The 5863-nt window shown below is 39.2% G+C and overlaps 1 pseudogene; it reads left to right on the top strand.

Moving 5' to 3' along the window:
* The first annotated feature begins 4373 nt into the window (after nucleotides 1-4373).
* On the top strand, nucleotides 4374-5227 carry LOC102915684 (small ribosomal subunit protein uS5 pseudogene; annotated as a pseudogene).
* Nucleotides 5228-5863: the final 636 nt, after the last annotated feature.

Below are 5863 nucleotides of genomic sequence, written 5' to 3' on the forward strand. Positions count from 1 at the left end.
TCATATGTCTCTTTCCTAGGGAGATCTATCTGTCTGCCTTAGTCCCTTATTCTACAACTAACAACTATGGATCTAAAGATTTATAGCTTGCTTTTCATTGACTTAATAGCTAATATCCACATGTATGAAAATATCTGCCATGTTTGGCTTTCTGGGTCTGGGTTACCTCACTCAGGATGATTTTTTTTTCTAGTCCCATCCATTTGTCCACAAATTTCATCGTTTCATTTTTAAAGGGCTAAGCAATACTCCATTGTATGAATATATCACATTTTCTTTACACATTCATTTGCTGATGGACATCTAGGTCATTTCCAATTTTGGGCTATATGAATAGAGCATCAATGAACATGGTTGAGCAAATGTCTCTCCGGTAGGATGAAGTACCCTTTGGGTATAAGCCCAAGAGTGGTATGGCCAGATCTTGAGGTAGATCTGTTCTCATTTTCCTGAGGAACAACCACATCGATTTCCGTAGCAGCTGTACAAGTTTGCACTCCCACCAGCAATGGATAAGTGTTTCCTTAACCCACAGCCTCGCCTGGAGCTGTCACTTGTTTTACTGATCTTAGCCACTCTTATGAGTGTAGGATGAAATCTCAAAGTAGTTTTGGTTTGCATTTCCCTGGTGATTAAGGATGCTGAATATTTCTTTAAGTGTTTCTCAGCCATTTGAGTTTCTTCTTTTGAAAACTGTCCAATTAGATATGTGCCCACTTTTTAAATTAGGATGGTTTCCTGATACCCTGGTTTGTTGTTGTTGTTTTAAATTCTTTATATATTTTGGATATTACCCCTCTATCAGATGTGTAGCTGATAAAAAAAAAATCTTTTTCCCATTCGGTAGGCTGCCGTTTTGTCCAAATGATGGTGTCCTTTGCCTTACAGATGCTTTTCAGTTTCATGAGGTCTCATTTATTAACTGTTGACCTTAGTACCTGTGCTATTGGTGTTCTGTTCAGAAAGCCTTCTCCTGGGCCAGTGACTTCAAGGCTATCCCCACTTTCTCCTCTGTCAGATTCAGTGTATTTATGTAGAGTTTTTTGATCCATTTGGAGATGGAATTTGCACGGGGTCATTAGTATGGATCTATTTGGATTCTTCCACATGCAGCCATCCAGTTCAACCAGCACCACTTGTTGAAGATTCTGTCTTTTTATCCAGTGTGTAATTTTGGCTTCTTTATCAAAATTTGGACATGCAAAGGCATGTGGGTTTATGTCTGGGGTTTCAGATTGATTATATTGATCATCTTGTTTGGTTTTTTTTTTGTGAATATCATGCTGTTCTTATTACTATAGCTCTGAAAACAACTTGGCATCAGGAATGGTGATACTCCAGCAGATTTTTTTAATTGTTTTTATTTAGGATTGTTTTAGATATCCTGATTTTTGTTTGATTGTTTCCATATGAATCTGAAAATTGAAGATCTATGAAGAATTGTGTTGGAATTTTGATGAGGACTGCTTTGAAACTATAGATTGCTTTTGGTAGGATGACCATTTCAATCTTATTGATACATATTAATCCTATCGGTACATGAGCATGGGAGATCTTTCCATCTTCTGATATCTTCTCTAATTTCATTCTTCAGTCTCTTAAAGTTTTTATCATACAAGTCTTTCACTTGGTTGGTTAGCATTATCACAAGATAGTTTCTATTATTTGAGGCTATTGGGAAAGATACTGTTCCCTGATTTCTTTCTCAGTCCATTTGTCATTTGTATGTAGGAGGGCTACTGATTTTTGTGAGCTAATTTTGTAACCAGCTACTATGCTGAAAGTATTTATCAGCTGCAGGGGTTTCACAGAGGAATTTTTAGAGTCACTTGTGTATCCTATCACATCATCTGCAAATAAGGATATTTTGACTTCTTCCTTTCCTTTTTCCTTCAGTTGTCTTATTACTCTAGCAAAGGCTTCAAATACTATATTGAATAGGTATGGAGAGAGTGGCAGCCTTGTCTTGTTCCTGATTTTCGTGGAATTTCTTTGGATTTCTCTCCATTTCAGTTGATGTTGGCTATGGGCTTGCTGTAAACTGCCTTTATTATGTTGAGGTGGCCCTTGTATCCCTAATCTCTCTAGGATTACATTTTGCATCCAGGTTCATAAGTTGTTCTGTAATTCTCTTTTTTTGTTTGGGTCTTTATGTGGTTTGAATATCAGGGTAACTGTAGCCTCATAAAATGAATCAGGCAATGTTTCTTATGATTCTATATTGTGGAATAATTTGAGGATTATTAATTAGCGTAACTCTTCTTTGAAAGTCTGGTAGAATTTTCCAGTAAAATCATCGCCCTGGGCTGTTTTTGTTTGGTTTGTTTGTTTGTTTGTTTGTTTGTTTGTTTTGTTTTGTTTGGGAGTTGGGAGAGTTTTAATTCCTGGTTCTAATTTCATGAGAGGTTAAAGGTCTGTTTAATTTGCTTACCTGATATTGACTTAATTTTGGTAAATGCTATGTATCAATGAAATTATCCATTTCTTTTAGATTTTCCAATTTGGTGAAGTACAATTTTGTTTGTTTTGTTTTGTTTTTGTTTTTGTTTTTCCAGACAGGGTTTCTCTGTGTAGTTTTGGTGCCTGTCCTGTCTCTCGCTCTGTAGACCAGGCTGGCCTTGAACTCACAGAGATCCACCTGGCTCTGCCTCCCAAGTACTGGGATTAAAGGCGTGCAGCACCACACCGCCCAGAGTACAGATTTTTTTTACATATGTCCTTATGTTTCTCTGAATTTCCTCCTTGTTTGTCTCTAAGTCACCATTTTCATCTATAAATTTGTTAATTTGGATATTCTCTCTGCCTTTTAGGTAATTTGGAAAAGGGTTATCAGTCTTACTGATTTTCTCAAAGAACCAAGTCTTTATTACATTGATTCTTTGTAATTTTTATGTTTGTTTGTTTCTAGTATTTTATTTCAGCACTGTTTTGATTATTTCTTGCCATCTACTTTTTTTAGGTGTGATTTCTTTTTGTGTTAGAGCTTTCAGGTGTGCTGTTAAGTTACTAGTATGAAATCTCTCCAATTTTTTTCTTTATGTAGGCACTTAGTGCTATGAAATTTCCTTAGAACTGTCTTCACTCTGTCTCATAAGTTTGAGTACGTTATGTATTCATGTTCCTTAAATTCTAGAAAATATTTGATTTCTTTCTTATTTCTCTCTTGACCCATTTTTCATTCAGTGGTGAGTTGTTCAATTTTCATGAGTTTGTAAGACTTCTGTATCTATTGATATCCAGCTTTAATCTGTTGTGGTCTGATAGGATGCAGGGAGTTATCTCAATTTTCTTGTATCTGTCGAGATTTGCTTTGTGACTGAGTATGTGGTCAGTTTTGGAGAAGTTCCATGAGGTGCTGAAAAGGTATATTCTCTTGTGTTTAGGTGAAATGTTCTGTTAGGTCCATTTGATTTGTAACTTCTGTTAGTGCCAGTATTTCTCTGCATTTGTCTGGGTGACCTGTCCATTAATGAGATGGTATATTAAAGTCAACCACTATCAGTGTGTGAGGGTCAATATGTGAATTAAGTAATATTTCTTTTACAAATGTAAGTGCCCTTGTATTTGGGCCATAGATGTTAAGAAGTACAATGTCCTCTTGGATTTTCCATTGATGTAGTGGCATTCCCTACTTCTTCTGATTAGTTTTGGTTTGAAGTCTATTTTGTCAGATATTAAAATGAGTACATCAGCTTGCTTCTTAGGTCTATTTGCTTGGAATATCTTTTTCCAGCCTTTTACCCTGAGGTGATAATCTAACTTTGATGTCAAGGTATGCTTCTTGGATGCAGCAGGAGGATGGATCCTGTTTTCCCATCCATTTTGTTAGTCTGTATCTTTTTATTGGGGAATTGAGAACATTGATTCTAAGAATTATCAATGAGCAGTGTTTGTTGATTCTGCCATTTTGTTGCTGTGGTGTGTGTGGTAGGGGATTTCACCCTTACTTTTGACTTAATGGTCTGGAATTATTTATTCCTTGTGTTTTCTTGGGTATAGCTAACCTGTTCAGGTCAAGCTGAATTTTTTTCTTTTAGAGCCTTCTGTAGGACTGGATTTATAGATAGATATTGCTTAAATTTGGGCTTACCATGGGATGACTTTTTTTTCACCATCTATTGTGATTAAAAATTTTGTCTGGCTTCTTTTCTCCTTCTTCTTCTTCTTCTTCTTCTTCTTCTTCTTCTTCTTCTTCTTCTTCTTCTTCTTCTTCTTCTTCTTCTTCTTCTTCTTCTTCTTCTTCTTCTTCTTCTTGAAAACACCAAATGGCAGATGATGCCGGTGCAGCGGGAGGGCCGGGTTCATCTCCTCGTCCTCCTCCTCCTCCTCCTCCTCCTCCTCCTCCTCCTCCTCCTTCTTCTGGAAAACACCAAATGGTGGATGATGCCGGTGCAGCGGGAGGGCCGGGAGGACCCGGGGGCCCAGGATTAGGAGTCCAAGGAGGCTTCTGCTGAGAATTCAGCAGCAGCCTTAGGGGCGCAGGTCGTGGCCGCATGGAGGTAAAGCTGAAGACAAGGAGTGGATCCCGGTCACCAAGCTGGGCCGCCTGGTTAAGGACATGAAGATCAAGTCCCTGGAGGAGATCTACCTGTTCTCCCTTCCCACTAAGGAATCCAAGATCATTGACTTTTTCCTGGGTGCATCCCTAAAGGATGAGGTTCTAAAGATCATGCCAGTGCAGAAGCAGACTCAGGCTGGCCAGCGGACCAGGTTCAAGGCTCTTGTCACTATTGGGGATACAATGGTCATGTTGGTCTTGGTGTGAAGTGCTCCAATGAGGTAGCCACTGCCATCCGAGGAGCCATCATCTTGGCCAAGCTGTCCATTGTCCCTGTGCGGAGAGGCTACTGGGGGATCAAGATTGGCAAGCCCCACACTGTCCCGTGCAAAGTGACAGGCCGCTGTGGCTCTGTGTTGGTGCGTCTCATCCCTGCCCTCAGGGGCACTGGCATCGTCTCTGCTCCTGTACCCAAGAAGTTACTGATGATGGCCGTTACTGATGACCGCTACACTTCAGCCAGGGGCTGCACTGGCACCCTGGGCACCTTTGCCAAGGCCACCTTTGATGCCATCTCCAAGACCTACAGCTACCTGACCCCCGACCTCTGGAAAGAGACTGTGTTCACCAAGTCTCCTTATCAGGAATTCACTGACCATCTTGTGAAAACCCACACCAGAGTGTCTGTTCAGAGGACCCAGGCTCCAGCTGTGGCCACCACATAAGGGTTTTTATACAGGAAACAATAAAGTGAATTAAATCTGTTAAAAAAAAATGTCTGAAAGTAGTCTAGGCTAGCATCTGTGATGACTTGAGTCTGCAACATACCTGCCCAGCCCCTTCTGGCTTTTAGAGTTTCCATTGAGAAGTTGGTATAACCTAATGGGTCTGTCTTTATATGTTACTTGGTCTGTTTCCCTTGCAGCTTTTAATTTTCTTTCTTTGTTCCATATGTTTAATGTTTTAATTTTTATGTGCTATTGGGGGTTTCTTTTCTGGTACAATCTATGTGGAGTTCTGTATACCTCTTGTACCTTGATAGGCATGTCCTTTAGATTAGGGAAATTTTCTTCTATGATTTTGTTGAATATATTTTCTGTGCCTTTGACCCAAGTTTCTCCTGCCTCTATTCCTATTATTCTTAAATTAAGACTTGTCATAGTGTCTTAGATTTCCTGGATGTTTTGTGTCTGGAGTTTTTTAGATTTAACATTTTCTTTGACTGAGGTATCCATTTATTCGATTGTGTCTTCAATGTCTGAGATTATCTCTTTCATCTCTTGTATTCTGTTGGTAAGGCTTGCCTCAAACTCTGAGTTCCTAAATTTTCATTTCCATATTTCCCTTAGTTTGGGTTTCTTTATT

The sequence above is a fragment of the Peromyscus maniculatus genome, chromosome 15 (assembly GCF_049852395.1).
Source record: "Peromyscus maniculatus bairdii isolate BWxNUB_F1_BW_parent chromosome 15, HU_Pman_BW_mat_3.1, whole genome shotgun sequence".
In the NCBI taxonomy this organism is placed as follows: Eukaryota; Metazoa; Chordata; class Mammalia; order Rodentia; family Cricetidae; genus Peromyscus; species Peromyscus maniculatus.